This window comes from Pieris napi, chromosome 12 (assembly GCF_905475465.1).
Source record: "Pieris napi chromosome 12, ilPieNapi1.2, whole genome shotgun sequence".
Classification (NCBI taxonomy): Eukaryota; Metazoa; Arthropoda; class Insecta; order Lepidoptera; family Pieridae; genus Pieris; species Pieris napi.
In genome coordinates, this window is record NC_062245.1 from 1,499,496 (window position 1) to 1,512,618 (window position 13,123).

Consider the following 13,123-nt stretch of genomic DNA (forward strand, 5'->3'; position numbering starts at 1 on the left):
CACCTTATTGAAGAGTTCTTAAATCTCAGAGACACGTCTTATGTTATTGGACATTATCGGAAACGAGAATGTTAAATTTTATGAGTGTGTTAAAAACTAATGGGCTCATATTGGCTTCAAGTGTGCTATGATTGCTTACATTTTGTTTATGCTTCTACTTATTTACATAACTCCCGTAATGACATTTAGTGTACATGTCAATGTCAATAATAAAGTATTAATAAATGACGTAATAATAAATGAAGTTTGAATTTGTATTAGTATATTCGTAGCCACGTAGCAACATAATGTTTTCATGTAGCACGTAGCATAAGTGCTACACGAAAACATTACCAATGCGCATGGCATCACTACGATGTCTACATCAGTTTATTCTTACCTATTTTGTGATATACCCCACCTTACCCTTACTAAAATTCTTGGGCCAACCCCCATTCAAAATACATAACTTTTAATTAAAATTACAATATCGCTAAATTAAAGAAACATAAATGATTCGTATCATATTTTCCTTTTCAGGAAGAAATTACTAGGAAACTGTTAACGATACACAGTAAGTAAAGCGTATAGCGAAAAACTTTTATTGTAATTGCAAATAATTTTAATAAATTTTCGAAAAGCCCCCTTAACTCAAATTGCCCTCTTGTGGGGAGTGGGTGGGTGTGAAACACTAGTCTACTTTATACGTCTTTTATTAATATTCTCTTAAAATATAAACTAGAAAGTAATGTAAACGCTAATTAATTGCATTATTTATATAAGTCATAGTTAGTTTTGTTAATCAATTAATTAATAAAATTGTCAATAATTCCATAAATCACAACTTATAACGACTGGACAGATTTTGATGATCTATAATTTGTTACAGTCTCGAGTATAAAGAATATATAATTCAAACTTAAATTGAAATATGAACTAAAGTCGGTAAAAATAACAAATGACAAACGATAAACAAAAATTAAGTCTCAACTATCTTATTAAAATAAACTGAATCTAATCTAAAAATACGAACGAAGCTCCATACCTATTATTAGCAGATATTGGTTCAATGGAACATTACCATAAATCGTGGTGAAGCTCATTCTGGTCCGGACGTAATGGTTGAGGAAATTAGTGTAAAAAACTCTCGCGTCATCTGCAAGAACCGTTCGGATGTTATAATGATAATATCATTGTTATTACAAGCATTTATTTACTAGACCATATGATAAACAATTTTCTATCAACACATTAATTTTTTTGTATAGAACAGTGGGTAGGAGGCTCATCTGGTGTTAGGTGACAGCCGCCCATGGTTCTCTAAATTCGAGTGGTCGCGAGTGCGTTGCCGGCCTATCAAGAATTGGTAAGCCCTTTTCTTGTCTAAGTAGAATTGGTTCGAAAAATTCATACTTAAGTATACATATTATGATTTATCAATTTCAAAATAAATATTTGGAAACCTGTTATTACTAAGCATTTATGAATTGATGTACCTACTCCTATCAATATATATGTGAAACTAAATGTGAAATTAATAATGTAATTCCCTATTAACTGTATGTAAAAAAAAGATAACAAAATACACCTTTGCAGATTACTCCGATGCGGAAATTATTTATTTTTATCGAAAAAGCAACACAAAATTAAACAGTTACTGATTAAAATTTTTACCAAAGAACTATTTGTTAACTGACGTAAAACAGACCTTTGTCAGTACACTCAACGGACAATTAAAAACGTCTGTATATCTATGCAATTCATTAATTATTACCATATATTGTGTACCATTTTCAAGGTTAGTTTTCGCTGAGGGTACGAGTAGTATTCGCGATCGATCGCCGTGTTTGATTATCCTCCAACAATAATCCTTGTGCGCCAGTCTATGTAAATCAGAAATCTAGAAGACCGTTCTCTGTTGGCCGTATGCCCAAACGAATAATTGTTTTGAGTACTTTAATTGCTTAGATATTGGCTCTGGATCTGATTTACGCGGTCCATTCAGGACACGTGATCAGGCTTTAATACAAACGAGAGAAGCAATAAATATGCAAATCGCTCACGCTCGAACCTACGATTTGGATCTCTATTCCAAAGCGGTAATTGTCAATTTGGTTTCTCTATTGTTATTCCTAGAACGGGTTTTATCCTTCAATATAATTTTTGGATTATACCCACTCTAAAGTGTCGTTAACAGAGTAATGGAAATAAATGCTTTTGTCGAAAAGAAAATTGTGAGTTTAAAAAAACATTATTAACAGCTGTGTCAAGCTGTAAGCAGAAATATTGTTTCTTCATGGTGTTTGCGTCGATTTTATAAGGAATTACGCACATACATAACGTATTTTATAGTAATTTTCTAGTAAAAAAACAATTCTTAGTCTCCTGAAAGGTGCAATCATTAATCAAAGTTATTTTCATCTCTACAATAGGATATTTTAATGAAACATTGATTTTCATACGCCATACATATATACTATAATCGACGATGAAGTAGCACGCTACGAAATAATAATGAGTATAAAGAATATCCATAGCGCAAAATCACCTGCATCATGAGCATAACCCACATACACTTCACGTATATACCATCTGACATCACGTACACAGCCAAATTAGGTAATACTTAGTTAAATGTATTGAATAGTTTTTATTGTTTTTTCCCTTTTGTAAATTTTTCCCTTTTTATAAATACTATGTTTTCCATCTTTGGCTATAATTTTGGTGTAATTATTTGTTTTTTTTATATATATTTTTTCTTAGCTGTAGGATTACGAAATAATAAAATAATGTCTTGCAGTTGAATTTCATCAGACTGATTTCGATCGAAATATAATTAAAGAACGATTATTAACACGTAAAAAGTTACGTTGATGTTTCTTATCGTATTTACAGGCATGGTAGGTGATAGGGACTGGTGCGACGCCATCTTGTTTAGACAAGCGTTTTGGCGGGTTTTTGAAATTATGTTTTATTTAGATTTTTAAAACAAAGAGTCACGAATTAATTATTTGACAATTTTAAATCTTGCCAAATAAACCATTAAGCGTTTTAACTAAGACAAAGGAGAATTAGAACACAATAAACATTATTTTGGCGAAGCTTCAGATTGCGTAAGTTACGTACACTATTATTGTGAGTGCCTATTAAAAGCGTTGCTGTGTAAGCTGATTAATAATTAAGTGCTACACTGTAAAGCAATCGCTCCCCTTTCCATTCGATTATCACCCTTATTACGCTTTATCTCTGACTTTTGAATTTATTTAAGTGTAAACATCAGACGTCGGTTATGACGTTTTGAAATAATAGTTTTCTCTCGCTGTTTATTTTGTTGACGTGTTTTAATTATACTTTTGGTATTGCATTCTAATTAAATTTTCTAGATTCCAATATTCATTGTGTTGTTTCTGTTTTATTTGTAACAAATATTTGTAGTTACAAAATGAGGTAAAACTTATTCTTTGTTGATCATTTGTCAGTATTATTTCTTTGCCTTGCAAACATCATGGATTCATCATCATTGCGTTCAAGATGTACCAAGTCGGCAAATCACGATAGATACTGTATTCGCTTGAGCAAGTACTAATAGTACATATTAAAAAGACATTGTCTACAGCCACCTTAGTGTAAGCGTTCGTTCGAGTACACTAAGGCGATCGTTCGGGAAAACGCATAACAGTCAGTTGTGGCTGATGAGAGAATACTAAAAAATACATAAAAAGAGAATCTCAGTTGTTGAATATTATAGACTAATAAATATCAATATTATATACTAAATATAACCCCTGAAATATTACAGGCCCCTAAAAATCAAAATGAATTGCATAATAGTGTTCCACCCTCAACAATTGATCGTTAAGACCTAAGAATGAAATGAGGTTCATTGTGGCACCCTCTCCCTAGGGAACCTACCCTTTATTCAAACTAGAAAGGGCTTGCACAGAATAGTTGGCATTTTATAGACCAATTTGATTTTCATTTTGCATTAGTGCTATGATAAGATTGCATTGAATCGAAATTCTATCATCAGACTGGATTTTAATCTAAGGTGTATAAAAACATACATAATTAGGGGTTTATGTTTTTTTTATAGAATAGAATAGAAAGATGGTTATTTCCCTAGTTCTTATGTTACATTATGTCCACAGGTCGATGGTGTATTCGCCTGTGGGTGTGTCAGCTACTTACAGACTACCTATGTTTGTCTCAGAGAGATCTATAAGTGTCGTGCAGTGTGTGCTGTGAGCTTGTTAAATTTTTTATAGAAGTGATAAATTATAAGGTAAGTAAGCCCATGGAAACTCTCAATGCCAGATGGCTCGCGAGTGCGTTGCCGGCCTTTTAAGAATTGGTACGCTCTTTTATAGAAGGACTTTTAAGTCGAATTGGTTCGGAAATACTTCAGTGGGCAGCTGGTTTCACATAGCGGTGGTGCACGGCAAAACAAACTGTGTCTGGATATCCATGATTGCTCCCCTCACACTTGAAAATCGATTTTCGTTTAGTTTTTATATAAAACTAGCTGGCCTGGCGAACGTCGTACCGCCTAACAGTAGATTCTTTATTTGTTTAAAATACTTATTCTGCTATTCGGGACACCGGTCTAGCTAGTAAGATAAGAAAATTGATAAGACAACAAATACATTATGTCAAAAAATTAAAATTTACCTTCCCGGAACCCCTCCACTAACACTTGAACTTTATGCTATGGTATTAAAGTTCAAATTGACTTTTAAGTATTATTACGAATATTTTGTATGGGAATATAGAAAAGTGTTGTTCTTAGACTTTTTCACTGATTTTTGTTTAATTTTTCTCCGTAAGAACCATCCTCGTACTTCAAGGTATATTATTAAAAAAATCAGACAAATCGGTCAAGCCGTTTTCATGTTATGTCGCGACAACGGAAAACGGGTTTCATTTTTATATATATAGATATATAATTGTTTTGTTTAAATTCTTTTAATTATCTCTTGTATGCTATGTTTGCCTTTAAGTGCTTGTCACATTAAAATTGTTTTTTATATTCATTGTACCGATGTATCAGTGTACCGAGCGTTGGCAAGCTTTTATAAATATCTATGAGTCGCGGCGTAGTCCAAAGTCTACTACAATGGGATGCAACCCAGCCAATAATAAAATAATCGAATACTCTAAGTTTATGGTGGCTCTAGTGGCTTCAACGTGCGACTCTCATTCCTGAGATCAGGCTCGATCCCCGGCTGTGCAACAATGTACTTTCTTTTGTGCGCATTTAACATTTGCTCGAAACGGTGAAGGAAAACATCGTGAGAAAACCGACATGTCTTAGACCCAAAAAGTCGACGACGTGTATCAGGCACAGGAGGCTGATCACCTACTTGCCTATTAGATTGAAAAATGATCATGAAATCGATTCAGATATCCAGGCCCACACTTAAAGAGGTTGTAGCTTCAATGATTTTTTTTAACATACATTATGAGTCATATCATTATAGTCAATTCTTATATAATTTGTGGTGATAAAATATCACATCATTAAATTTCTTCCATTCCTAACTAAACTTCCTATAATTCATATTTTTAGTTATTTATTTATTTGCTTAACGGTATTCCTACAGCTACTTACGAGTATAATACAATATTTAAAAAATTACACTATACACAAGCCAAAAACGGAATACACATTTAAACACACACAAAGTACAGTTACACCTATACAAATACAAAAAAAATATATAAAGAATATATGTTTTTATAATAAATTCTAAATTCTAAGATTGATAGTTCATGAGGCAACAAAGCAATTCTATCTAATAAAGGATACTAGAGATTTTATATAATTTCTTAAGCATTTTTTAGATACATTAAATATATCTATTTACTGGTAATTTCTGTTATAATCTGAAGGTATACGATACATGACTGAGTTACGTAAATAGTTTGTATTAGACCGTAATAAATCGGCATTTTTCGTAGACATTTGATCCTAAATACTTAACCACTGAATTAATGCGACAATATTGCGCAACACTAAAACCAAATGTACGAAAAAAAATGTTAAGGTAAAACATGCTTAACGAACGTATAACAAGTGGTTACCCAAGCAGGTAGAAAGTTATGTAATTAAATTTATCGGAACAGTTTATCCAATACGGAATTTACTCCTTTGTTGCGGAACTTTTATTAGCTTTCGAGTTTTAACCTAAAGCTTCACAAATTATTTGGATCGTGTTTTGTTTTAAACTCATAGATATTTAATTGTACGTGGGTGAGGATTTCATTACAATACCTCTAATAAAGTATTTGCTTGAGTTGAGATTTATTAAAAATTGCGATAAACGAAAAAGAACATGTTTTGTGTGATTATAAACTACTATACTGCATTGTTTCTTGCCTAATATTTCTTGTTTTTTTATAATACTTTTGTGTTCTGTTTCCGTTAGGCAAGAGTGAGGCCTATTTGGGAGTAAGATTCAAAAACGAGATTTAGCACTAAGTCTGACTTTCGATACAGGATTTAAGAGAGTCGAGATTTAAGAGAGAGAGAGAGAGAGATCTTAACATTTTATTCTTTCATCAAGTTTTCAAGTTACATAACCTAACATTAGTTAAGTTACATATAATCTATATTTTAGTAGATAATAAGAAGCGTAAAAAAAATAAACAATCATCGCCATGTAACAGTCACACTTGAAGCCAATATGAGCCCTTCAGTTTTTACCACACTCATAAATTGTAATTTAACATTCTTGTTCCGATGATGTCCAATAACATAAGTGTCACTGAGATTTAAGAACTCTTCAATAAGGTGAGTTATTTTTATGTTAATCCAGCGTCGCAGCCCCACTACCCCTAATGTTATCTTAGTTATAAGCTCATATTTTAAACAATTAAAGCCAATTGTTCAAACAAACTTAATTATCGTATGAATTTTTTTGGGCACAAATAAAGAAAAACCATTAGTGCACCGCAGTCTGTATATAAATACACGATATTAAGAATGAGAATCGTCTGCACATTTTTTAGAATAAATATACATGCTTAAATACTAAGTATCTACCGTAAATGTTACCTGTATTTCTTTTACTTCTCTTGACTCGATTCCCTTGATACATTGCTTCGTAGAATCTATGTAACAATTACACTCACAATAAGAGTACTGCAACGGAAACTCGTAAAGGGTAGAATTATATGAAACAAACTTAAACCCCTCTTAGACTTTACTTCAAACATAATTACAAATAACTCATCCCCTTAATTATAGGCTAAGAGCCAAATTTTAAAACATTTGTACATTATGTTGTAATATAATCATTAATCAGTGTTGGCCTTGCTTAAGCGTCCCGCTCTAGAGGTTCGATCCCCGGCTACGCACCAAGGAGTTTCTATATATGTGCACATTTAACACTGGTACGATGAAGGAAAACATTGTTAGGAAACCGGCATGTTTCGGCCCAAAAAGACGGCGTGTCGGGCACAAAAGCCTGATCACCTATTAGATAAAAACAAATCTGGAGCCAGACTTTAAATGGTTGGCGCCACAGTTCTTTTTATTGTGTTGTTATTTAATCTGTTTTGTGCATTTATTATTCCTACACTATATAACCTAAACTTTGGGACAGTATTATGAAATTAATATCACGTAAATAAACGTTTTTTATAACAGACACTTCACTTGAAACATTATTTGTCTAATAAAAAGTAGTTCCTTTATTAATTTTGACATATGTATGTCAAATGCTTTCAAATTCCTAATTGGACACATAGTAATAATCAATTGCACAAGCAACACGCTAATCATTTTCATTGTGGGTTTTTATACAAATTATTATAATTGTTCTCACTATCTAATAATAAATATTAGCACGAGTCTAAAGAGATCAAGTTCGTAGCGTTATAGCTCTTAGACTTTCCCATTATTTAGAGACAAATACTGAAATTAGAGTAAGTAATCCGAGAGCCATCTGTGTGCACACGATAATTCGCAACTCCGCGAAACTTCGGCCCCCAAGCCTTTGTTATGTGCCGATAATTTTAAGTGAGGTGACGGAAGTTTCACATCAACAGAGCGTGGGGTATGGGACAAATTAAAAGCTTTTGTCTAGCTATTGTGAGTAATGAAACAGAGTAAAGCTTGCCGATTATATTTTTAAGTCTTAGCTCAGTTTGTCTGGAAGGGATTTTATAAGCTTCTAACCTAAGCTTTAGATTGCTACCTAAGTTTTAGAAAGCTTTAGTTTTATGATTTGTGTGTGTAAGGAATAGATGTCTTAGATATAAAAGGAACAGAAAAGGAATGTTAATTATAATGGAAAAGCTTAGAAGAAATGTATGAGCTGACTATGATTAGAAAAGCTAGAGACGGATCTTCGTGGAGAATTCTTAGTCTAAGCTGGAAAGCAAGACATTCCGAATTTGTCTGGGAACATACTTATAAGTTTGTTTTATTGTATATAGATTGAATTGTAAATAAAGGCAACTTTTTATGTTAATTGTTTTTTGTAAACTATATGTAAATTACATGTAATAATTAATAATAATATGACACTTTCATGCCTATTTTTATATCGCTGGAAGCCACAATTTACCAATTCGAATTTCTCAATGAAGTCATTAAAGCTACCATACAGACGCAGAAATATGCTGGTTCCATTATGCTAGTTTGGCAATATTATGGAAAGCTTGCACGTGTACCTACTAGTAGGAAAATGTTTAACGTATCGAATCTACCTACTAACTATTTGTTCGGGCATGTATGTCTGAATTTTTATAACAATGCTATGAATTTTAATCATGATGAAGTCGGTATTTATATTTATTTAATTTGCCAGTTTCGATATTATCATTTTAAATTCGATACTTGTACCACAATCTCAACACGTTCTATGTATGTCTAAGTAAGTTTAAGCTATAATTTAATGAAACTTTTAAATCATGTTGAGCAGTGTTAGCCTAGTGGCTTCAGCGTGCGACTCTCCTCCCTGAGGTCGTAGGTTCGATCCCTGACTGTGCACCTTTGTTTCTATGTGCGCATTTAACATTCGCTCGAACGGTGAAGGAAAACACCGATATGTCTTAGACCCAAGAAGTGTACGGTGTGTGTCAGGCACAGGAGGCTGATCACCTATTAGATTAAAAATGATTATGAAAAAGATACAGAAATCTGAGGCCCAGCCCTAAAGAGGTTCTAGCGCCACTGATTTATTAGATTTCCCAAATTGTTAGATTCCCCAAAATCCATTTATATCATACCTCAAGAAGCAGTAAATATAGCAACCCATAAAAATAATTGTGTTCACTTGGCTTAGTTGCAACAGTGTACCAGAATCATGAATCGATCGTGAGCTAAAGTAAACAGCTACCAAACATAATAATAATAAAGTTCATTGATCTCGTCAGAATATTACACTTTACAGGTTTACATGCTGCAGGTATTGACTATCTTTGTGAGAGGCTGGTGCCTATAATAGGAGAATTCCTGTAGTAACAGATCACCAGCCTTCCATCATGGATAGAAAATACACAAAGAGATGACTACATACTAAGACTAAACAAAAGTAACAAACAAAATGAAACTAAAAGCATGGGTGATTATCGGTCTGTGAATATGTGTGTGTGTATAAATACGTGTAAGGGTGGGTGAATTTAATTTAAAGTCTACCTCAAATGTCAATGGATAGCAAATTTTCTGTTGCATCGTAATCAAGGGTTTTTTTAGAAATTTAGAAACAGCTATTTTATTTTATTTTTCTGGTTGTACCTAAATGCTTAAGGACGATTAAAGTAATTAAGTATTAATTATTTTTTATTTGACAAAACAACTCAGTTTAATATAACAACTATTATTATAAAGTTTTACGCAAGAAATACTAAATTATATATTCTATTATACACAAAATGGCTGACAAAAACATTATTTTATACAATGACAACTATTCGATGAGATTTTCCGCCATTTCCGTCATAGATTCGGATTATCCGATTTCGGTTCAATTTTCTGGAAAATTGTATTGCTTACGGAATTTATTAAACACACGCATTTAATTATCTGCAAGTAATTGAATAAATACAGTTTATAATATCTTTCCAGCTATTACTTATGAGCAACTTTTAAATAAACATGTGTTTTAAAAAACGGTTTTTTCTAGTAAGTCTACCGCTTTCAACTTTTGGCTTTTAATTTGCCTGAAAATTTCTAAAAAACATTGTAATGGCGTATTTTTATTTTTTCGTTCTACTCGGGATTTAATCTGTCAAATGTAAGTATAAATTCAGTCGAACGTAACAACCATTAGACCTTAGGTCGGAAAACATAACACAAATAATATACACACTATCACTTTATAATGCACAGATGAGAACTTGGAGAAACTGATCGTGGTTGGTAAGCAAGAGGCACGAGATCACACGTGGCTGTTCACCAACCACATGGACCGATCAAATGAACTCATCGTCCTCAAAACTGTACTCATAAGAGAGGCGCTGGACAGATACCAGTGGAAGCAGTTAGTCCACTCCAGATACTTCCTTACTGACCGCGACGATCAGACATGAGCTACAGATTGAAGTGAGAGACTATCACTACTCCGTATTGTGAATGTTTCTTTATCACTGTTTCGTATGGAATTCCTTCCATAGAAAACATCCACCTTTGATTGAAACGTGAATCTTCATTAACATTCTTTCTCTCACCACATCCGTGTAACACCCTAAAATACTATATTCAAAACCGGAACCACATAAAACGAAAAAATTATCCTAAATCGTATGAAGCCATATTTCAGGGAACTGCAATGAATAAGCGAACCACAGACGTCCCAAGTCCCAGAATCAATCCCGGCTTGATTTATGGCTTTTCCTTTTTGCCCGGGATAGTTTTTGTCATCCGGTAGAAATGTATTTTATACGGAATTGGAATTTTCTATTCAGATTTACATTTTACAATTTTAATTTGACTAGCTACTATTCTCACTGGAGTCAAAAGATTAAAGTTAACTGACACAAATGGACGCGCGTCATATTACTATGGAAGTGAGATTTTCGGTAGCAATTGTCGTATCATATTATATACTATATTTTATATGAGTGTTGGCCTAGTGGGTTGAGTCAACTGAGGTCGTAGGTTCTATTAACCGCAGTACGTCATAACTAACAAAAACACACACACATAATAACAATAATCAAAGAAAAAAACGTATAGCGAGATATATATAAAAAAATGATTTCCCTTTTCCTTTTAGGTTCGTTTCAAGTGTATAATGCGTGTGTGCTGTGCCTGGCTCAGCATTATGCTGAGGAGCAGAATGTTCCACAGCGCTGGTCATTCTGCCAGAGAGTGCCTTAGTCGAAAAAAATTAAAGAAAAGGAATATATTCATTAGTAGAAAAAAAAACTTTGTTAAAGTTAGCAGTGTAAGTAATGAAGACAAGTAAGGGTGTATAGTAAATAAAATAAAATTAAAAGTTAAAAATAAGAATAATGGTTAAGAGGTTGATAAATTTTTCTTTAGGTGGAACTATGAATTTGAAAATTTTGAAAACGGAATATCTTAGACCCAAAAAACGGAGGCGTATGGTGAGTATTAAAAAACAGATATAGAAAGCAGACCTCGACATATTTAAATTGCAACTACATTAATCCATCTCCAGACATTCAGCTTCGTGAACGAATTGCTCAATTGCATCCGCTTCTGTCACTGAATATTATCTGTGATTCTGTCAAGTTAAATATCGAATTGCCTTGGATATTGTGCCTCTAGGGGCTGTACTTCAAAGATCGGACATTTGAAATCCTAATCTGAGTATATTCGTACAATAAAATCCCAGTGGAGGGAAATAATCCGTGCAAACTAAAATGGGAAGTAGTAACTTTTGATTTCTTTAGGACAGACAAGAGGCATTTCAAGAATTTGTTGCTTCTTTACTTGAATAACCTTCTTATTGTCCTGTCGATGAAGCAAAGATGAAAAAGTTTTGCATTGAGGTCGTTTAATTAATCAGTGTCTTTTCGGCTAGCACTGATTAGCCCACTGTGAACAAGGATTAACTAGGCAAATTATTTGATAATACTATTTAAGATCCAAAAAATAATAATCCAAATAAACCGTCCAAAAACACCCCACTATTCAGCCAAGACATGGAACGACTAGCATTCATTGTCGTTAAATTATGTCACATCCGAAATTAAAAAAATAATTAAAATTTAATTTATGTAGTACTTTTCTTAACGATACAGCTAAATAGAGCATAATAGTATTGCAACGTCTTAAATACGCTGTTAGTGTGTGCAGATGACTCGCGGTTTTACTGATGTTATTTTTTTAATTGTATGTGTCTTCAAGGGTACTGACGGGGTTTCAAACAGTACTACAATGCTCGTATATAATTTTTGCTGCATATACTTAATTTTCAAAGATAATATTTAATGCGCATAACTGTGCTGTTCAAAGGAAACCGCACTCAGGCTAAATGTATTCAAAATAGGCTTAAATATCAGAGTGCAGCAGTTGCAAGTATACATTATTTATGTCCGCAATAATCTTGAGAGCCTTCTTAGCTGGTTTCATAATATACGAGCTGTTCTAGTATTTGAATTCTATTTTATAAAATGTATTTGCTCTTGGCTTAGGCTTATATAATATTAATATACGTTTATGTAGATATAATACAGCTAGTATTAGTATAGCAATTGCTAACGCGAGAATCTGGTGTTTGCATATATGTGTATGTATTTTTTTTGTATAACAAGGAAGGTAGCTCATCTGATGTCAAAATACCGCCTCAATGGACACTCAAATCCTTAAAAATAATGTAGGCAATTAAAACCAATAGTAGTAGAGATTGGCGCTTTTTTTATTCTCTTATAAAATTGACGAATTGTACACTTTTTATTACATTTATGAAACGCTAATAAATACTTTTTTATGGAACAGATGGCTCAACTGATGACACCACTGCCTTTTGACACTCACACTGCCAGACGCCTCGCAAGTGCGTTGCAGTTTTAAGAATTTGTACGCTCTATTTTTGAAGGAACATACGTCGATTTGGTTTTCACAAGATGGGACTATTTGACAAACAAAATTTACACCTCAATTGTTAAAATCGAACCACAGATGGCGTATAACTTAACCATCCAACTGTACGTACTTGTGCGTTTCGGA